The sequence below is a fragment of the Arvicanthis niloticus genome, chromosome 10 (assembly GCF_011762505.2).
Source record: "Arvicanthis niloticus isolate mArvNil1 chromosome 10, mArvNil1.pat.X, whole genome shotgun sequence".
Lineage (NCBI taxonomy): Eukaryota > Metazoa > Chordata > Mammalia > Rodentia > Muridae > Arvicanthis > Arvicanthis niloticus.
This window is the reverse complement of record NC_047667.1, coordinates 67378665-67402529: the sequence shown is the minus strand read 5'-3', so window position 1 is coordinate 67402529 and position 23865 is coordinate 67378665.

Here is a 23865-nt window from a genome sequence, read left to right as displayed (position 1 = left end):
AGAACTGGCAGGTTCAGCAATCCAGGGAGAGGTGCTGTGAGGTTCTGTGCTTAGAATAGCTCCAAAGAAGCAAATGATTTGGGAGACTAAGAAGCAGTTGAATATTCACCTAGTTTGGAGTTTAGATTGAAGTTATTTCACAAACAAATAATCATAGCAGATAAGTTCTGAGAGGATGCAGGCAGGAAGGCCAGGTGTTGCTAAGCAATATTTAGCTTAGCTCAGAGACCAGATCAAGTCTGTTTGACCCAATGAAAGCAGAAAGGGGTGAAATTAGAGAGTGCGTGCAGATCAGTTAAAGTATGGCAAAGTTTTCATTTGGGCATTCCATCAGATTTCTCAGACATTGTCCACTTGATATCTTTTAGTATATGATTTTCACACTTAAAAAAAAAAAATTGTTAACACATAGCCATACACGTTGGGAGTGGCATTTATCCAAGATGATGTATTGACCATTGCTGACCCCATGTGTTGGGCTCTAGCATTTACAAGTCAAGTTTTGGATTGGAGCTCACTGGGGGACCACCCACTCTGTCATATAGTCAGTGTGTTCATTTAACAGTAGTTAAGGATCTATGGGTTGCCCAGCTGTATTTGTTACTTTTCTCATTGCTGTAACCAAATACCTGACAAGAAGTAACTTAAAGGAAGAAGGAATTATTCTGAGTCCTGGTTTGATGGGATACAAGCCATCATGGTTGCAGGTGGCTCCATGGTGAGCAGAGTATGAAGATGGGAGTCCCCACACCCTCTCATGGTGGTGGCACAGAAGTCACAGTGGATAGGAAGTGAGGTTGGGCTATAAAACCTCTGTCCCTACCTCTAATGACTCTGTGACATTCCATGACTTTCCAAAATAGTGCCACTATCTGGAAACCAAATGTTCAAACATTTAAGCTTGTGGGCGGGACATTTTAAATTCTAAACAATTACCAGTGTTGCACTAAGCTCTGAGAATACAATAGTAAGTAGAAACTGATGCATTTACTGTGCTTATGTTCAGGTAATATACAGGTAATACAATAATTAAATGAGCATAAAAGACCCTGGTACATAATTGTGAAAAGAGTTCTGTGAGGTCAAGTGTAAGAATTGTTTTGTTTGTGACAGCAAGAGGAGGCCTAAAATTTAAGCTAAGATCATTATAAAAAAGTGAGTCATACAGAAGTTCATATAATATCAAGTACAAAGAATACAGGGCAGACATTTATCTTTTAGCCAGGCTGATACTGTAACATAATGCCATAAACTAGGCAATTGATATAGGACAGAAGTTTGTTTCTTACAGTTCTGGAGATTGAGAAGTACAGGACTACCACAGGGAGGCTCAGAGCTTAATAACATTCTGGTGTCTGTTTTAAGAGAGTACCCTGACTGCTCCAAATGGGAGAAGCACTGTCTTTATGTAGTTTAAGACAAAGGAGCAAAAAGAACAAACTACTTTCATTTAGCCCTTAAAGGGCATCTAATCCCACCCACAAAGGAGGAGCTCTCATCACCAATCCATCTCTTTAATGCCCTCTCTTACTATGACTGTACTGGGAACAGCTTAATTTTGCATGGGATGTGTCCAGACCACAGTAGAATCTATTTAAAATTTTTTTGAAAGCAAGAACAATGGCGGTGAAGCTGAAGAGAGTTGAGAAAGCACCCTGTAAGACAGGATAGAAGAAATACATACAAGTCAAATTAGGATTAGAGGTTGGGTCTTCAGTATCCCAGCAAATCACTAGGGGGGTTGAAGAAAGCATCAAGATAGCACAGAGTGCTACAGATACTTGCCTGGCCTGTGCTGAAGGACATGAGCAAGGGAGAACAATGGGAGGCTGCTCTGTCCCAGTAAGAGGTGATGGTGGTGTTAGTTATGGTGATAGGTGGGGATGGGAGGTTGGTGTTGGCAGGGATAAAAGCACAATGCTGAGAAAGAACAAACAACTGTAGCATTTGTCACTGTTTATACTTTTGAGTCAGGATAGTAATTTTCAGTTTAAATATTTACAGTAAGTCCTTGTCAGTAGACTCAACTGTCTCAGGCCAATCTTTCTATCCAGACCATTCCCGATTTTTCATAGTAGTAGATATTCTACATTATTTGAATATTGATGAATGAATTTAAAATTGCTTATTAAATAGGTTTGTTTTCAAGTATGGGCTTTTATCTGTTGGTAGCCGGATTAATTAGGATTTTACTGCTATGAACACAACCATGACCAAGGCAACAAATATAAGGTCAACATTTAATTGGGTCTGGCTTACACGTTCAGAGATTTAGTTCATTATTATCAAGGTGGGAACATGGCAGCATCCAGGCAGGCATAGTATAGGAATTGAGAGTTCTACATCTTGTTCTTAAGGCCAAGAGGAGAAGACTGGCTTCCAGACAGCTAGGATGAGGCCCTTAAAACCCACACCCACAGTAACACACTTCCTCCAACAAAGCCATAATAGTGTTACTCTTTGGGCCAAGCATATTCAAACCACCACTTTCCACTCCCTAGCCCCCATAGGCTTGTTCAAGCATGTTAGTCTATGGGGGCCATACCTAGCCATAGCATAATTAAAAAATGCATTTAGTCCAACTTCCAAACTCTCCATAGTCTATAGCAGTCTCAACAATGTTAAAAGTCCAAAGTTCAATGTCTCTTCTGAAATTCATCCAATCACTTAACTGTAATCCCTAAAGCAAGACAAGAAACCAGCTGGGCAAACTCCAAACTCTGAATCTCCATGTCTGATGTCAAAGCAGTCTTCAGATCTTTAACTCATTTTTTATCTTTGTTGACTGCAACAAACTTCTTTCTCCTGGCCTGGTTCTACTCCCTGTTAGCAGCATTCCTCGAAGGTACCCCAAAGCTCTGGTATCTTTAACATCTTGGGGTTTTTAAGTCAACCATAACTTCATAGCTTCTTCTTCTACTGTCTGGGATCCACACACAAACTTCTCCTTCAAAGGGCTTACGTTGCTTCTCCAGCTCTGCCCTGTGCCACACTTTAAGCTCTTGTTTTCTCCACTTCATTGCTGCTTAATGTTTTTGGTGATCAGCCCATGGTACTAGCATCTCCAATATACTGGGGTCTTCTGCTGCAACTTAATAAAGACTAATTGGCTTCACCAATAGTCTCTCATAGGCTCTCTTCATGGTGCCAAAACTCAATTCCTTTGCATGACCCCTTCAGTCCTGAGCTGTCAAGTGCTATTGAGGTGGCACCTTCACAAGTTGCCTTTCCTGGCCTCTCAGTGCCAAACCTCAGCTGCTCTCCATGATCCCTTTATACCTGGGTGATTCTTACACATTACTAAGTCCAGCTGCAGCATGAGGTACAACCTTGGCTGTCTCCGGAACACAGCTTCTTTGTGTTCTAAGAAAACACTTTGCAGACTTCACCTCAGTGGTGCTGGTCTCTTCTTAATCACCAGTAATTTCTTAGTTCCAGCTAACCAGCATCAGTTGTCCCAGTAGTCCCTTCTATTTTTGATTTTAAAGACAGAGCCATGTGGCCAAAGCTGTGAATTCTGCTGCTTGCTGAAGCTGGAACATGGCCCCCTTGTTCTATTAAATTTTTATCAGCATTCTATTTTCCAACTCTTTCACCATCTAATCGTGACTGTCCTGGAACTTGCTTTGTAGAATGACCTTGAACTTGAAGATCTGAATGTCTGTCTCCTATATGCTAGGAGCAAAGGCATACCACCCCACCTAGACTTAAGCCTTTCCCAACTTGGAACTTGCTGTATACCAGACTGACCATGAATCAGAGATCTGCTTGCCCCGTCTCCTTGGATTAAAGGTATATTACCACTATGCTTGGAAGTAAGTTTAGCAGGGTGGAATCTTGGCCCAAAGTCAGCATTCCTTTCATCTCTTTATCTTCCTGAACATAGGATTTAGCTCTATTTCACTTCCTGGTGCCCCTTTATTACCATACATTTTATATTTTTCCTTTCTCAGCTTGTTCCTTTCATTAAAACACTCTTCATTAGAGTGAACACAGCAGAATTTATATATGCTGTTTTGAGACTTCCTTTGTCTCAATTAGTCGCAATTAATTGTCACAATTAATCAATATTTCTTCATCTTAGTCTCAGGCAAACTATTTGGAAGGTGGTAAAAAGCAGCCATGGTCTTCACCAAAATACAGTAAAAACAGTCTGTGACACATACTGAAATTCTTCTCCACTGAAACCTCTTGAGCCAGGTCTGCACAGGGTTTCTCTGAGTAGCCCTGGCTGTCCTGGAACTCACTCTGTAGACCAGGCTGGCCTCGAACTCAGAAATCCGCCTGCCTCTGCCTCCCAAGTGCTGGGATTAAAGGCGTGAGCCAACACTGCCTAGCAGATTAACTTTTTAGAACAATGCCTAAAACTGTTCTTAAGGCAGACCCTGATAGCAGAATTAGGAGACTCAGCTACTCCTGCACCAGTGCTTGGTTAGATTTTTAAAATTTTAGCCATTCTAGTTGGTATTTAGTGCTTTCTTATTGGGCTTTTAATCTTCTGTCTTGTGATGACTAATGATGTTAATTTAGCATCTTTTGTGTGCTTGCTTCTTCCTTCTCCGAACTCTTAAAATAATTCATTGCTTTAAAGAATTCATTAACATTTCCATGCTATCATAAACACATACATAGATGATAGGTGAGCAGGCTGATAGATAGATGTATGGGTAGATGAGTAGGTGGGTGGATGGGCAGATGGGAGGATGAGAGATAGGTGTGATAAATGGATGGATGAGATAGATAGGTAGATAGATGACATCTAAATTCTATTATGGAGAAATGAATGCTTTTAGACTCTACAATAGAGTAGCAGATAAGTTAATGCCCCTGGCTTCATGGGACATTCCAGCCACAAGTGGGAGACCATCAGACAACAGACATTGTAATACACTGTGTGGTGTACATGGTTACTATGGAGATAAAGCAAGGTGACACTGAAAGGATTGGTTTGTAGTAGACAACACTTTAAGATGACCTCACATTCTCACAGTTATATTTCCCACTGCCTTTTAAGATCAGCAAAATTCTTCCTTCTCCCTCTTTGTAGTGTTTTACTGCAGGCCTTGAGATCAATACATATTACTAATCAATTACTCTTGTTCATCTGTCTCCTGCACACAAAGGTATGTGTCTTAGTTATTTAGGCCACTATAACAAAATATCATAAGCCAGATGGCTCAAAACAACAGAAGTTTATTTCTCACAGTATCAGAGGCAGGCAAAATCGAAAAAAAAAGTGCCAGCTTCTCTTTTCTGGTTAAAAGTCAGCACCTTCTAGCTTCAGGTAGTTAGAAGTGAACTTACTCACTGAAGTCTCTCATATAAGGACTGTGCCCAGTCTTTTTCTAATGATCCTACTGGTACTATTACTATGTGAACTAGATTTCAATGTATGAATTATGGGAATACAGACCTTCACACTACAGTGATGAGCTTCTCTTATCCACCTTGGATCAGGTCCAGGTAAGATGTGTGTTTAATAACCATTAATTCAGAACATGGATGGCTGAAAAAAGATCTGATTGATCTGAATATAAGATTTGTGATCTGTGGAGAGAACCTATGTCATCAGAGGCAAAGCTCCCAACTGATAGTTCCACCAGGCCTCCTCCTCCGAGGAGACAACTGTGCCCAACTTGTTCAGACTTCTGTATCCATCTTTTGGGGAAGCTGATGGGATGTAGGTACCCTCTCATATATATTGCCTGCAACAGGAAGTTACATGGCTCTCGATAAAATCACTGGCTCCCAACTCCTCATGCTGATAAGTGGCCTTATAATGTCAATGGTGACATTCTGCATAGTTATTGATGTGAGAATTGTACTCTGTAGCCCAACCTTGCCTTGAACTCACAATCCTCCTACTTTAGATCCTTAAGTGTTGGAATTACAGGCACATACCACCATACCTGTCAGGAAAGCTGTTTCCTGTGAGAGGGAGAAAGCCTGATATGTACATCTATGTTGTTCTCCCACCCCCAAAATCCCCCCTCCCCCCAGGGACTCAGCAGCTCAGGAAAGAGGGACTTGAATTGCAAGTCCCTTTAAAAGATTCAAGATGCCAGTGAGATACCATCCACCAATCCACAAGGGGAAATAGCCTTTATCCCAAGTGATTAAAGTTGGACTTGAGGAAACTTTTGTTTTAGGTCATGTAAGTTGTTAAAATAAATCCACACACAATTTCATACTTGGCAATTTTTAAAACAGGAACCGTTTTTAGCCTGAAATGATTCTGAATTGATCCAAAGAAGAGGCAGGAGGATAGATTAGATGACCTTTAAAAGTTGATGGAATATGTTGCACTCTGTCATTTGGTCTTATCTGTGGATAACAACTCAATACCCCAAAGCTCCAATCCCCGGAGCTGAGCATCTCACATCCTCTGAGGCCCCTGAGACTCACAGATCCTGCCTTGTGCCAGGAGCTCTAACTACCTCAAAGTTCAATAATGGCAGACCTCACACAGACAAGGAGGCAGCCAGAAAACAGGCTGGTTGGCACACCATTGCTCCCTTGAGGAGCCAAGTAACGCTACCAGCCAAGGCATGCTGTTGCCATCCCGACCTGTGCTGCACAGGATGGAGAAGGTTTATGGTAACCCTGTGCCCAAGCCATAAAGTTTATTCCTGCAATTAGCCAGTCCATTGTCCCTTGCCCCAGTACCTCTTTTATCTTTAGTGGACTTGTCAGGATGCACTTAAAACACAGACTGACTAGAGCAGGACAGCGCTGGCAGGTGGGGCTGCCTGTCCATCAGCACAGGCAGCTAGTTGGTAGCCACTACACCCAGTGTGTCCCACTTATTGTCTTCTAGGACATAGGTATTAATACTCTCAGCTCCCCAACACAGAAGAAAGGTGTCCTGGTCATGGATGGATCAACAGCAGGACCATTCAGTGGGCCATGAAGGAAAGGAGGCTCTGTCAGACACTTTTAGGAAGCTGTGTTTTTGCCAAAATAATAATAAATAAACTTGAATAATAATAAATAAACTTGAAGAATGAGAGAGTGGGAACTGAAGGGATGGATGGATATTCTCATCCATATATGAAGAGAAGATACTTTCTACCTTATGGATATTTTGAGAATTTGGTGAGAAAACGCCACAAGGAATCCATTAGAGACCAGCACTTAGAAATTTATCTGTGAATGTTATACAAAATTACTTACAGTGTCTGTTAGGTCTGTCTTTCTGGGAAGTCGGCTGAGCATGAGAAGGAGAGGGAGATGAAAGGAAAAGTCAAAGTAAGGCAAGAAAGACTGTATTCCTGTAGAGTGGTAGTATAAAATAGGGAGAAACAAAGAGGGCACTGAGGGCTACTGGAGAAGCCTGAAGTAGTAGGTATTCTAGTTTCAATCAAACATTTTACATTAATTGGCAATCAAGACAATGCCCTTTAGACATACCCATAGGCCAATCTATTCTGGGCAGTTTCTCAGCTGAGGCATCCTCTTAGGTGACTCTAGACTGTAGCAGATTGACAATAAAAACTAAACAGGGCACATGGAAATAAACAGTTTATCAAGAGCCCCATGAAGGAATCCTCTTCCATCTTTTCCTCCCACTGACTTATTCCCAACAGGAAAGACTTACTGCCTGGAACTATATCCAGATCCAGGTTAAAATATCACTAGTGGATACTGTTTAGAACTCTAGTTAGGACCATCCTACTTGCCAGTCCTGGCATGGATGCTGATGAAGCATGAGGCCCTGGATATATATGACTCACAGAGCCTTAGATTCATCAGGAATAGATGAAGATATGAAGCTCTGCACCAGAGGGCAATTAGAATGTGGTCATCAGAGATAACGCATGCAGCATGTTTAGCCTACAGTGGCTCTCAATGATGTTATTAGCAGATTCTCCTAAATACAGATTCGTTGCAGATGTGACTGATAAAACAATTATGTTGGGTAACACTTGCACATTTTTTTTTTTTTTTTTAGAAAAAAGACAAATGGTTTGCATTACGCAAATGGTGAGAAAAGCAATTAACGAGAGCTGTGTCCACCCCAGCGAAAGAGGGCTTTGAGGTTCACCATGCCCTGCAAAAGCCAGTCTCTTCATTTCCAGAAATCTTTGATCGCCTCTTATGAAATGAAAAGAAAACCTCTACCAACTGATTATATAACAGTACAGTTTTTCTATGGCTTGCCTCTGCTGGTTATTGAACTCTAGGGAGATGTTGCACCTCACTTTAACACATGTGGCCCTCACTCTGGGTTATGAGGTCCTTCTCTCATCATCACCAGCCACCCATGGGAGAGACTGAGAGCTCCAGAGACATGTTGACCTCAGCCTTTATTGAACTGAGTTTTAGCACAGAGCCTCTGCTTTGCAGATTGAAACACTCTAAGCTTGTATGTTAGAAATGAGTAGGTCAGAGCTCTAATGAGAAAATAACACAGAAAGACGGGGTGTTTCTGGCTGTTTTTAGATTGAGGTGAATTTTGTTTTTCATTCAAGTTATGAGGAGTTGATATTTATTGTTCTCTGATAGATAATAATCCCAGCGTAAAAGAGCTGGGGTGCAAGTGTCAGCCACCAATGCCCACAGAGCCTGTCTCACCCCAGGAATGATGTGATTGCCAAAACTGCCTTATTGTGTTTCTGCTGAACATCATTAGTTTTCTCTGTCTTAAAGTCTTAGAACTAAAATTGTATATTGTTCCAGCCCTCATCAACCTACACTGAGTAAACTTGGAAATGCATGGGATGGAAGGCAGAAGATACTGTCTCAAGGGTAGTGATCAATTCCCAAAGAACCCCCATGCTGTAGTCAGTGCCAATCTAGTATTTCCCTCTGTCTAGTTGAAGAACCCAGGCTTGCTAATCTGTTTTCATGCTTGCTTGCTCTTAGTTCACATGGCATGTTGGTCTCCCCCTACTCCCAGCACCAATGTCCGCTCTCTGCTTTACTTGATACTCCCATGATTTGGACTTTTCTAGTGTCTTGGAATCATTCTGACTTGGCCTTAGTTTCTTGCCCTTACAGAGAGTATTTCTGTTCTGTGTCCATCCCTCTGTGTTCTGGCTGAGAAGCACAGTTATTCATGTACTTTCTGTGGCTTCTCATAACCCATAAGATATAATCACAGGAAGAAAGCATAAGAATTTTCTCTCCGATTTATGAATAGTTTAAATTCCAAAACATTAAGTGCCTTTGTTAATTGATTAATATCACTTTGAAAACTGTGCCCACTTACCATATTCTTCCTACCTATAGGCTTAAGATTTCAGATGATCTAGTATAAAAGGCAAGACACAGCCAGGAAAAACCATATACAAATTTTTTTTGCCATCCCTAGCCCTCTGGCAAGGAATTGGAATGGGAAGGTATTTTTGTTTGCTTGTTTGCTTGCTTGTTTGTTTTGTGAGCAAGGGCATATTGGGAGAGATGCTGTTTTCATTTCCTAGAGTTTCCATCACTAAGGACAATGAATTAGGCGGCATTAAGGAACAAACTGTTGCCTTCACGTTCAGGAAGACACAAGTCCCAAATCAAGTTGTCCACAGGACCCCCTTTGGCAGGCTATGTATACTGGCCACTCTTACTCTTCATCCAGTCCCTCCTCCTCCTCCAACTGTTTAACAAGCCCCCTTTTTCCTACAAATCTCATTCTCATTTTCATGTCTACTTGAATCACTGAATACTGTTGGAGCCTGGGGGGCTTTGTAACTTTAATATTTTCAAATCCTATTTTTAATGATGATTCTTAAACACTTTAACCTTCCTTGTAGTCGACCACCCACCAGAGGTAGTGGAAAAGAAAGAATATAGGGAAAGTGGACTTGTTTAGAAAGGTTCTTTAGAGCAACTCCCATCTGTGTTGTCTGGAAACCAGCAGTTCAGTTCACAGGTTAACAGGCATCGGCAGCTCTATCCACTCGAAAACACTTCACGGATACACCAGCAGTCTAGTTCAGTAGGGTTAGCAACAGTAGTAACACAATATACCAGAGACCGTTAGGCCTCAGCCTCTGCTCAAGTCAGCAAGAGGGACCAGGAGGAATGCCAGAAGTTCTCAGGGAAGCAAAGATCAGCTAAGACTCCAGACCCACAAGCATTGCACAGCTAGTTATACCAGCAAGCCAAGCTCTCTCTCTGTCACTCTATGGAGTTCTGTTTATAACTTTCAAACATCATTTGTCTCATCACATGCCTCATCAAGGGTTTTGCCTCATCAAGGGTTTTGCCTCAGAATGGGTCTTGCCTCAACATGTGTATCCAATCAGCCTTAGTCTGCTGAAGGAGCAAGAAACTACAATACACCACCAGATTTTTGGTGTGCTTCTCTCTATGGAGTCCTGACAAATGCAACTCAACTCTGCAATGTAAGGAGGACCAATGCATGTTGTTAGCAAACAATCCTTCATTACATGTCCTTTCATGTGCTTGCTTTAGCAGAACATCCTGTCTTCTGTGTCTGCTTCAGTGAAACATTCCTTCACTAGTCCGCCTTAGCCTTTCACACCTGTGTCCACTTTAAGAAAACATCCCTTCATGTGTTTGGCCCAGCAAAACATCATCCAACTGACTTTCTAAAGAACCTTTAAGTTTCCACTTCAGGACTTGGCAATATTATCTTAATTAGGGTTCCTATTGCTGTGATAAAACACCATGACCAAAAGCAACTTGGGGAAGAAAATGGTTTCAGCTTACAATTCTCAACTCATACTCCATTACTGATGGAAATCAGGACAGGAACACAAGGCAGAAGCACGAAGACAAGAACTGAAGGAGAAACCATAGAGGAGTGCATGGCAGCTTGCTGGAGAGAGAGCTTGGCTTGGCTTTGTCATCCTACTTCTTATAGCATCTAGGATTATCAATCCAGGTGTAGCATCACCACCATGAACTGGGCCCTCTTATGTCAATCACCAATCATCAAACAAGAAAAGGAACCACAGGCTTTTCTACAAGTCAGTCTGGTGGAACTGTTTTTTCAACTGATGTTCACTCTTTCATAATGACTCTAGCCTGTGTCAAGTTGATATTAACTAGCCAGCTCATGTACTTACATAACAGCCCAGGAGTAAGGGTAGGTACCTGTGGCATCTTTCTCCTTCATGATTGATTGTAATGAAACTTTATCTATATTGTTTCGGCCAATGCAGGTAAATGCTGATTACAATGGGTACATCCAGTCTGGAAAATACCATTGTACAGCCCTTCTCCCTATCTTCTGAAATGTACCTGCTTATAGACCCACTTTTCCGAGTGTTTTCAGAGCCTTGGAGAAGGTGATCTAAATGTTTATAGATGAACCCTCAACTGTCATTTATTCTTGGCATCATGACCAGCCACAAGTCCTTCCATTCACTGCAAAGAGAGGGTTCTCTGATTAAGGCTTAGAGTTTCTTTTGTTTGAGGGTATAAACACAAATATTTAGAAGTTCTCCATGTCGTCCTAGAATCTCCAAGGTTTAGGTTGTTAATTTAGCTTGGAGTTCCAGGCATGAATTCCTACCCAGAAGCAAATCTAACTGGAAGGGAGCATCTACTTTTTTCTAGCCATCTTTTTACAAGGGCACTATTATCTTGAATTAAGGGCACACTTCAGCCCAATATGGCCTCCTCTTGACTAATTGCATCTTTAGTGACCCTATTTCTAAATAACATCACATTTTGAATTATACGGAATTAGGACGTCAACAAATCATTTTACTGGTGCCAGGGGAGTATCATCGTACCCAAAGCAAGAACTCATGTTGAAATAACCTGAGTACCCAGCTATACGTGGCGGTGCACATCTGTAATCCTAGTGCATGAGAGGTGAATGCAGGAGAATCAGTGGTTAAAGGCCAGCTTCAGCTACATAGTGATATTGAGTCCAGACCAGGCAATAAAAGACTCTGCATGAAAAATCAAATCAAAACAAAATAGCTTACACTTCCTGCAAGAAAGGTGGTGTTCAAAGGGCAGAAGAACCACATACATTAGTGGTTCTCAAACTTTGGGTCCTGACACTTTTGGCAAACTTTCATCTCTAAAAATATTTATATTATGATTCATAACAGTAGCAAAATTACAGTTATGAAATAGCAACAAAAATAATTTTATGATTAGTGGTCACCACAACAGGAACTGTATTAAAGGGTCACAGCATTAGGAAGACTGAGAACCACTGCTATAAATGGAAAGATGATGTCTCTACAAATAGGTTTCTGAAGTTTGCATCAGGGAGTCAATATCCTGTCTTCTGGGTGGTCCCCTTCCTCAACCAGTACAGGGTCAAGGAGTTGGCTTTCCCTGGAGTCCTTAATGACTCCATGACAGTGAGGTTTCCTAAGCAAGTGATGAAATGAGAAATTCAGGTGTTTCATTTGCTCCTTTGCTTTTGAGAAAAGCTTTCATCCAAAATTTGTTCTTGATGCTTAACTAAACCTTACCCTTGTTGCGATTTGGAGGTGAAGACTCAGGCGAAGGTCTCCCACTGCTGGGAATAGTTTCAGCCTGTCAAAGGCTCTGGGAGCCTGAGCTGAATTGGAGGTAATGCCACCATTTCTTCCCAATGCATGGAAGCCTTTTACTGCAATCCTTACACTGATTTATTTGATTATTCCAACAACAGAGACTTCATTCAGATGCCTTCTCACAAGACATCTCATTTTCTTATTGGCCATTTAGCCTTACTTCTTGGAAAATTCTTCCATATATTGGCCTAGACATTTACCTCTAACTTCAGGCCCACTTCAGTTTGAGCTGGTTCCAACTTTTTGTGCATGTGGACTAAACAGAATTGGAATCAGGGTTTCAGGGGATCCCTTTGCACATGCTTGTGATGAAGAGGAAGGGGCTTACTCTGTCTTCTGAACCATCTGCTTCAATTTGAGAACCTCTTTTTCTTCTTATTGTTCCATTTCTTTTTACATCTGTGTTACATTATTATTTGCTAGGAGTCTCCATAAAAAAAGAAAATAATATTACCTAAGAGCAATTTGTCTCCTTAAGTAATGGTTCTTTAAGCATTTGAGAGTAGCCATTATTTTCATTCTCCAATCTTTCACTCTCCTTCAGAATAAATTTTCTTGGTTCTTTGAGCTGAAGCTATAGTTTGATTTTCAAATCCTTCAGTGTTTTCAGTTTGTATAAAGAATGTAGTCACCTGGATATCTGTTCTTAGTATAATAAATGTGATTCCTCTTCAACGTAAAGGCAGTTTAGAACTTATGTAATTAAATTTATCCTTTGTTTCTCGTCTTGAGAAAGAGGGCATAACTCTGTAGAGGTCAATTTTTACCTAAGATGCCCAATTGCACCGAATCTTAGTCCTCTCAAAAGTGATTATGAAAAAGGATTTTCTGGTTTTAAACACTTTCTTTCATTTGATGTTTTTTTTCTATCCCAACTGTTACTTGACATCAGTTACCTTTATGTCATTCTGACAAAATGCATGATAGAAAAAGCATAAGGGAGGAAATATTTTTACCTTGGGTCACAGTTTTAGACTGTTCAACAAAATTATGGTAGGAAGGCCAGGCAGAGTCCATGTCTACAGGCAAGTGTGATGGAAGATCTTTAAATTATGGCTGGCCAGAAAGAGAGAGAGCATGAGGCAGCATGAAAATAAGTAAGGACCAAGCATGACCTGCAATGACTCAGCACAATGAACTATTTCTTCCAAATAGGCTGCACTTCCTCTGGGTTCCACAGACTCCCCAGATATTACCATTGTCTAAGGAAGAAGCATGTGAACATGGAACATGGGCCTGTGAGGAACATGTCAGAGTCATATCATTTCAGGGTTGCAGAGAGAGATCCTTTTCACACTGTATTTTTGGCGATGTTTATGGGTTCTGGTCTAGTTTTCATCCATCCAAATTGAATAATAAGGAATTCAGGGTAATATCTGATTTTGTTTTGTAAGAGGCTAAAGAGCATGGATCCTGGGAAATGTTGAGCACTGAGAATAACAGAAGAAATACTCTTGGTTTATGATCAGAGACTGAATAGATAAATCAGTACCGGGAAAGTCCAAGAGCCACACACATAGACCAGCATCTACATTTGTACCCATGCTTTCAATGGGAATATCCTTCTACTCTGTGGAAGGAGATATCATTCATTCATTTGATATGTATTACAAAACACTTAAGAAGCAAGATAGGGTGGGGCTTATGGCTACAAAGCCCTTGCTGTCAGTGTCTGCAATATGAGATATGCCAGCAGAATGGACTGAGGGATAAGGATGACTGTCTTGGATGTAAGAGTGAGCAAGCTGTGTTTCTGGGGTGAACTGAGAAGACTATAGATGGATTTGAGATTTGTGTCCTGCATTTTCCAACATATCCTACAGTCAATGCTCAGGTTAAGAAAATTTTCACATAGATTTGATGCCACACACATCTTTTATGAGCTCTGGTGACTTGGGTTGCATCTTCAAATAGCAAAAGTGAAGGTTTATTTAATGGTTTTTAATTAATTTTAATTACTTACATTTTGAATGGTGGCTTAGCTGAATCCCAGCCTCTCAGATAACTCTGGGATACATGCCAATTTCCTCATGACATACTCACTTTCCTAATATACTATTTGATAATGAAAGGCTTTAAAGCAATCATTCAAAGTATTCAGTCTATGATAGGGAACCTTGGGATGTAGGAGTGGATTACAGTGTATGTTATGGATAATATAGCCTATCGTACCTGAACTTATGAATAGATTCTTTTTACCTAAGGAGTGTGTCTGTCTTTGGCAGCAGTGAGGAATTTATCCTTTTACCCAGCTCCCAACCCTAAGACAACCTTCATAGATACCCAGAGTGATGAGATAAAATAGCCATTGTCCCAAAGAGATTAAATGATATTTGACTTAAATTTGGAGTGCCACTTAAAATCAGTAGAGAAAGAGATAGGGAAGGCACTTGTTCAGAAATAGACAGGGTGAAGATGAGAGGCATTTTCTTTTAGTTGGTAAGACACCCACTAGGATCCCAAGAAAGATTGAAATTTCCCTTGAGGCAGAGGCTATAGATTTGGCAAGTACCTGGACTTTGACATGTCAGCTTATTCCACACAGAGACTTTTCAAATGTGAGGTCAGGGCCAGCCAATCATTCATCCCCAAAAATCGGGCTCGTTAAAGCTCACCACCACATCTGGTTCACTAGCCAGCATGAAAATCAACTGTATCATGTGGCATGTGTTATGCTCACAATATTAACGTCTCCTTTTTGTAAAACTTGAAGAAGACATACACATATAAGAAAGAGTCCTTATATTGTGAGCTTAAGCAAGGATAGCAGTATCTAAACACTGAAGAGGATAAAATTGCCACAGAAGTATGTATAGTGCTAGAATACTATGAGGTCTGGTTACTGGACAGATTTCATCTGTCTTTTACTCAATAGCATATATTCTGACATTCTATACAGAGAAGAGCAAAGTGGGATAAAGTTCTGTAGTGACCATTGTCCTATAGGTGGTAACTTAGAGCCCTACTTTCCCAGGGATCCTGAAAATTACATATATATAAATGTCTATGCCGAGCACTGTGGTGCATCCCTGTCATATTTGGAAGACTGAGGGAGGAAGATCATGCATTTGAAGCAAGTCTGAGTTATATAGTGAGACTAAATCTCAAAAACAAACAAATACACCTTGCTCAGAATACTCATGTAAACATCATGGCCTGAATTAGCTGCCTAATCTTGGATATCATTGGTTTGTGCGAGATGAGAGATGCAGACTGTGGCTCACTCCTGGTCACTGCTGGGATACTCAGTGATTTCAGAGCAGATATGGAAATGAGGCCAGACTCCAGTATTTCTGTTGAAAGTACTTCTCATAAAGTAGCGTTTACCTGAGGGTTAGCACTCAGGTTTATTTTTTGAAAAATTAGAAATACTTCATGTGGTGACAGCTGCATTTTGTGACAACTTAGATACTTATCAGACACATTCACTGGCCCTCATGGAAGGCATTTTCATTCCTCTCTCTTTATCTGCCACTGCTTTCCTAAACTGGCTCGTTATCCATTTTTCATATTTTCCCTTGGTTAACAACAACTAGAATTTGCAATGTGAAGTCTCTGCCAGGAGTTCTAAAATGGAAATTAGTTTAGGTAATTTGAAATTGGTATCAGGGGAATGGAATTTTGAGAATTTTATGAGTTCACCAAAGTCAAGGATGTCTGATCTTGACAGATCTCTTTTCATGGACCTCCTTCCCAATAGACTGAAGCATCTGTGATAAAGGGTCTGCCAGGATAAGGGAAGTGAAGGTGAGTGAGCCAGAGGTGAGTCCAGTGGGAAGTGACCTCCTTTCTGTCCACAGGCCCTGCATAATTCATAGCACAGAGATTATATACAATATCTTATTCATGAATCTTTTCAGAGACTGGTTATTTCTGTTGGTCAATTGAAAAGAGATGGTTCCTTCTATGTTGTCTTCTCCCTCCTCTAAACTCAAGGGCACAGTGAAAAGCAGAGAGTCTCAGAGCGTTTAAATGAAGCCCTTCTTTCTCTTCTAAGTTCCTTCAAAGTCCTTAATTCTGAACTCCCATAAGACTGTTGCAGAGTCTCCCTGAAAAGGACCTCTCATACCTGAAGTCTCCACTGTTGACAGAGGCTGAATGCGTCACTTGTGAAATTTGGAGGACCAAGAAGGAGCCCTGAAGAGGCTATGGGAAGTACGCTGGCTAAAAGAGAAGGGTGGCTGGCTAAAAGAGAAGGGTGCGGTTGGAGGAGTGAAATCTCTTATTTTCTCCCTCTTGGCCGTTTAAATTAAATAAAAATTGAACCAGCAGCCCTACTTTAAATGGGTTTCAATTCTCTTTTCCTCCTCTTAGTCCTATCTCCCCTATGTCCTCATCCACATCGGAAGGCAGCCCAAGTATCTAGAATCTTGAGACAAATCATAATTGCTAGTTGAAGTAAGGGCTTGGAGTACTTCTTCCACTTCTGTGTCTCCCACACAGCCAGTGAGATGAGAAGCTGGGAGGGGGGTCTGAGCAGAGGGCGGCAAGCCTGTAGAATAAGGGTTCCTATTACAGTGGGGTTTACTGGTCCCACGGCCCTAACAGAGGTCCGTGCTGGGCACTGAGACTTATCTGCTGTCTTTTCCCAATGGTGGAGCAGATGGCGAAATTTTGTCACAGGCTGTATGCAACTCCTTTCCACTTTACCTGCCCAAGGACCCCATCTGGAGAAGTCTTTGTGCTAGATGTAGAGCAGAAGTTAAAAAGGGGTTCTTCCTACCGTCGCAATTTGCTGGATTTTTGTGACTGTTTCATCTCTGACAGCCATTTCAAACTTCTCTTGCTAACAGGCTGGAGCCAAAGCCAGTCAGAAGAGAATTGCACTTCTCTGAAATTTAGAGCAAGTTTTTTACAGCTCTGGCTCCTGTTTCCTCCTCAGTGCCTGTGTGGGGGGCAGCTTTTGCGCCTTGTCACTGCCTGGGAGTCTTTGAAGGATTGACAGTGTCTCTTTCCAGCCCCCAGGGAGTTGCTTTTGTTTCTTCAAGGACTGAATTTGTTTCTTTCTTCTCTTTTTCTTTCAACCCCCTCCCCCAAAAAGACACATAGTAAAAAGTTTTGTAAATGAGTGAGACAGAGTTGTGGCTTCTATACCTTGGTGAGCAGAAATGGAATTGAAATGTTTTTGAATGTTCATCCAAGGACCACCCAGGAAACACAGCAGGGAAGAAAGGGAGCACAGGACTGACCTGTGTGTGGAATCTCTGACACACACACACCCCTCCTTCTTTTCCTATGCAACAAGCCAGGGGCTGGAGGAGCTGGGATAAAAGAACCTTTCACAGAAGGAAAAGCTGAGAAAGCTACACAATAGCAAGTGTCCAGGAGGAACCGAGGATGGGGTCTGATACTGTTAATTAAGTGATGAGGGCTGTGGAGCTACTTCTGACTTGGTTGCTCTGCAGTCTTCAGAAGAGACAAGTGAGAGTTCAAGCCCTTCCACTCTGGTCCAATAACTGCTGTCAGTTTCCCAGTTAAGGGTTTATCCAATTCTGCTTTCAGTCACAATGGAAAGCCACCAGCTGGCCACTTGTCCCTAAGGCTGACAGAGCTATTAAAACTCTCCCCTCCAGTGTGCCAAAGTAGCAAAGTACAGGGTGGGAAGTTCCCCACTAGTTTCAACTGGCCATCTTTCTAGTTATCCTATGGATTGTCCCGTATAAAGGGGTCTAGCAGTAATTCTTATGTCACAGGGCTGCTGAAAGGACCCAATGACATCATTATGTGTGTTTTATAGATACAACAAAATGAACTATCATTACACTGTGACTATTCCTAACTACAAAGAAGGGTGGCCTAGAGACCATCAGAATGTGGCAGATACCCCAGCAGGGGCGGGGTGTGTGAATTGAGAATGCCTTGAAATTCAGACTTCTTATTTATAACTGTAAGACACACTGTCTTACAAACAAGCCCTTGTTGTTCACTTCTTCATCTTTTCTACTCTGTTTTGTTTTCTCTAGCATTAGATACACAGCTTCCTAGAGGAACATTAAATCACAAGAGAAGAATTATTTGACAATAAAGTTTCATGGTAACAGGTGTACAGAATATATGTGTGTGTGTTTATTATGTATATGTGTGTTAAACATACAGTACACGTCTTTTGAAGACCAAACAAAAGCTTCCTGTGTGAAGCTGCAGGTATCACCTTATAGATGATCTACATCCTAATCTGAGAGATGTTCTTCCTGGTAGGAAGTCTTGAGTCTTCTCTTGACCTCTGGCTTTGTTGGCTTTCCATTGGAATTTCTGGATTTGTCTGAACATAGAGAGGTGAGTTGGTCTCTCAGAGTTCTTTGTTTCTGTGTCTCCCCACAAAGCCACCTCAATTTATCTCGCCATCTACACCTCTAGGTTAATAATTTCCTCCTCCTCTTCCATCTTTTCCTCCTCCTTCTCTTCATTCTTCTTCACAGTACCCTACCTTGTCAAAGTCATTCAGTGAGTTTCATATTCCTGTCCCTGGCAGCCTCTGAAATCCTTCACTTAAATCTCTTAAGTTTTCTCTCCTCTCAGAGGTATTCAGAACTTTAAAAAGATGTTATAAACATACAACATAATCTGAGAAAAATTCAATTGAGCTTGGTTGAAACCCTAGATCAGTGTTTTCTGAGGGTAGCCAATGTGTCCTTTTACATGAAAGGTTGAGTTGCAGTAAACAGTCAGCGCAATCTAGACTCTTTACACTAGTGGTAAGGGGAAATGCCTTTTCCATGTGAGAACACGAGCTTGCAGGCAAGAACATGTGTACTAGTTTATACAGGACCCAGAGGTGATGTTGGAGCATGTTTCAGCCAAAACACATGAATTGGCTGTTGAGATTCCTCCCTAGACAAGAGATAGGAGCCATCATTATGCCTCAGCTTTTACAACTCGCTCGAGAAACACATTTTTTTTTTTATACATTATGGCTGTAGGCTGGATGGTTTAATCATGTTCTCAAGATCAGAGCACAACGCTTGTCCTTATTCTCTTGAAAAGTTTCTTCTATATTGTTCTACAGAGCCTGGATCTGTTTTGGAAATTTTACTGGGTTATGTAGTACACCAGAAAACATAACTACTCAGAACTTCAGAATTTAGAAGAATTTAGAATTTAAGTAAATAGAAGTAGTAATAGTTAATTTTATATATATCAACTGTGCTACAAAGTGCATGGGTCACTGGTAAACATTACTTCTAGTTGTATCTATAAGAATTTCTGGTAGAGATTATACTGAGAATCTGGTAGAATACAGCCTCACCAGTATATGTGGAAACCCATATATGTCCAGCTCCAGGCAGATCTCAAACCAAGAAAAAGCGAATTCACTCTGGGGCTGGAGTCACTACCATCTTCTGACCTGGAACACAAGTGTAGACGATCATTGATTTGAGCTTATACATGAACTGGTATCATCAGTCCCTGACACCTGATTAAAAACAACCTAAATTATGGCAGTCACTTTGCGGTTTCTCCAGACTAGGAGACTTCTCAGGCTCAATCACACAAACCAATTCTTACAATGTGAGTGCACATGTGTTGTGAATGCATGTGTTATGAGTGCACTTGTATGGCGAGTGTACATGTGTTGTGTGTGCATATGTGTTGTGAGTGCACATGTGTTGTGAGCTCACGTGTGTTGTGTGTGCATATGTTCATATATACAAAGCAAATTTCTCTACTCTACTGTGAGTGGCCATCCAGTCAGTCAACTAAAGGTCTGAAGAACACAGGTCTCTTTTGAGTAAAGAAGCAGCTTCTGACAGTAGGCTTTGAGCTAGCACATTGTCCACTTCCGGTTTTGAGACCACCCACTGGTCCTCTGTGATTCCAGCTTCAGATTCAGGCTGGACTGTATAGGGGTATCTGGTATCTCTAGTGTCACCAATTCAGGTCTTAGTACTTCTCAACCATCACAATTTTGTGCCAATTTTATAGCTATAGGTATAGATTTATTGCTTTATAGAGATTTATGTAGATTATGTAGATATAAATTAGATAGGAATAGATACATAAATGAAACAGATGTATAGATAAACGAAAATTATATTGATATAATTGTAAAAATAATATATATGATTATCTATTTATAGATATAATATATATTATGTATATTATATATGTGATATATGATATATATGGTATATATGATATATGATATATCATATATATAATGGATATATTATATATATGATATCTATTATATATATTATATATATATATATGATTGATTCTGTTTTTTTCTGATAAACCCTGACTAATACAGGAATATAGTAGATGCAGTTCACTAAACTAAGATGGGGTACTACTAAACTAGGCTTGACTTTATTCTTATGCCTCATGTCTGAAGAAGATGATGAAGAATAAGAGTAGGAGAAGTGGGGATAAGAATAAAAGGAAAAGAAAGAGGAAGGGGAGCAGGAGGAAGAAGAGAGGTAGAGACTTATCAGGAGATGGCTGTATAACAATGCATGCATATTGGGGTGATGCTGCTACAAATGTAGGGATCCTAAGGACTACCATAACCTCCAGAAGCCAGGGAAGATACTTGAAGCAGACGTGCCCTCAGACTCCTTGAGAGTAAGCCTGCCTTATACCTTGATAGCAGAGTTATGTGGGAGAACAAACTTTATTTTTAAGCTACTGGGCTCATGACACTTGGTTAAGGTATCCTTAGATATTAACATAGCATTATAATTAAGATTGCAGCATTTTTCTGGTCAGTTCTTCTCCAGTCTCTGCTGTCACCCAGAACAGCAGTACCAATTTTCAACCTTACTAAGTGGGGATGAGGGCCTGACTTCTAGCTACAGCAATGAAGCTGGGTCCTCCAATCCTCATTGCCATAGTACTTTCCTGCTGACAGGTGCCTCACTGTCTGACCTCAGAGCAGACCCTGCCAAAAGCAGGCCACTGTGGCTTTCTAGAGTTGGTCATCAGAGCCTTCTCACGTCCTTCATTGGTACTATCACATTGAGCTTCTTCCTCCTCCTCCTCCATCTTCTTCAGACATGAGTCATTAGAGTAAAGTCAAGTGTAGCTAAGTAGGACCTCATCTCAGTTTAATAAATTGCATCTACTACATTCCTGTATCCTGGGATCTGCCCAGCATGGCAGGCCACCTAAGAGCACTGTGTTGGAGAACTCTGTCCATGTCTGATTCCATTGTAGTGAGATAACCTTTTGGGCCCAACTGTCTTTACTAAATGAAGCAAAAATAAATAAATAAATAAATAAATAAATAAATAAATAAATAAATATAAAAATAAAAATAAAAGCATTCAGCACATCATCATTTCTGACATCTTGCCATCCATGCAGAAGGCATAATTTGACTCCTGTATCTTCCTCCCGTTTCTTCTATTCACTATCCGGTTCCTCTCTGCCTGGCAGTTGGCACAACGTAGATTCTTAAATGTGCTGGCAAAGATCCTGTCCTGCTATGGGAATTTCTTTTGTTCTTTTATCCTGTTGACTTTCTTCCCTTTTCTTTCTTCTGAAAATAAAAACAAAGGAATTTTAAATGAGCCAAACCATTGCTTAAATAATGGTCTTAGCCATATCTTGGTAATTAGTAGCATCAGAATCTTACTTGAATACAATTGATTTTGCTTTTGGTCCCACCCCATACAGCCAATAAATTATAGTCTCCAAAAAGCAGAGGAAAAAGATACATTGTCCTTTTCTTAATGGACAAACTATATTATGTATTTGTATTCATTTCTATGTATATGTATTAGAGCAAGGAGATGATTAAAAAGTATAGACAGAGGAAGAAAAAGAGGGGGAAAGATAAAGAGAGAGAAGAGGAAGGGCAGGAGAGAGGAAAGAGTGAAGGTTTGGAGGGAGAAAGAAAGAGGTACAGCCCCATAGATATAGACAGCAGCTGTATGAGCACCTCATGCATCTTCAAATAAAAAGATGAAAAGTACAGGAAACCACTGTCTGGTATCTTTTCACAGAGAAAAGGACAGATTATGCTTAGCTTTAGCGAAAGTACAGAATGCGACTTAACACTTACAGGCCGATTTATACACAGGCTTATGGATCAGTTCGGATATCTGGATTCTATACATGTTCATCTCATATCCAGTAATATATCAAACCACTGAGATATAGAGGTAAAGATATAGAAATGAAGAGTGATCACTCACATATAGAAACATATATTCCATCTCAATCCTGGTCTAGGCATCTGGGAACAAAAAGAAACTCTGGCGAAGCCACCTTTTCATCAACATAGAGCCTCAGGATTGTTGATTATCCAGGGCTTGAGCTAACTATATCCCAGCTTCCTTGTGATATGTTGTATCGAGATCTGTCCTAGAGTCCAATGTCTAATGTTCCACAGGATGTCTATTTCCTTCTACCTTGTCTTTGCCTTCTTAGATGATGTCATATCTCCTGTATCTCCTGTACACAATAGAGGGATACTTTACCAATAATTGATGAATGCTAGCAGTCATGCTAAAAGTCTTCCCATGATGTAGCAGGTACTATGTGAGCACACACCATAGCCTTCTCTTTCTCTGCTGATGACTACCGTGCACAAGGCTTCATGGGAGCGTTAGTACTCCTCACTTTCTTTACTTCCTCCCTTACTATGCCTCACTTCTAGCTACTCTCCTGGTTGTGTCAGTGAGCCATGTCGAGTAAATTGCTCTCATATGAATCATTAGTGCAGGGCGAGCTTCTAGAGGCTGACATAAAACACATGGACTGTTTTGTTCAGGGCTCCTAGAAACCTGAGAGAAAGCTTTACAGATGGAAAACAAAAGCTCAGGAGATGAAGCTGTATTCTCCCCTGGCTTGTCTGACAGATGAATCTGGCTCAAGTCCAGCATCTAAATAATCAAGCTGACCCACAGTGGTATATGGGCCCTAAAGCCCCTGTAAGATCTCTGATAAGCCCCTCTCTGCCTCCATTAAAGAGCCCAGGCATTTCCCTAGGCCTTTGCAGCTCTCTTCTTGATTCTGAATCCTGGAAGTTCACTAGCCTTCAACCCTAAAAACCTGGAGAAAGGGTTTAGAAATTAAATGGCAATTGATAAATACATTTAACTCTAATTCTTCAAACCACAAACCCACACGAAACAATTTTGTGGATTCTAGAGTCAGGCCCTTGATATATAGTGTGTTATCCATGGCCTGGTAAAATAGCCATCACTCCAGAGCTGGACAGACATGTAGCCTGTCCTACCTGGACCAAAATCATTGCTTTAACAAAGTCCCTTGGGGGCCTTTCCAGACTTTAACTTTAGTCTTAAGAGTGCAAGACTTAACTTCTCCATAGTCCCGTGATTAAGAGATCTGGATTCCAAGGTAGTCCCCTACTCAGCTTCCTGGTGCTCCCTCCACTAAGCTTCCTCCATGGCAGGTGCTCACAAATTTCATTTGG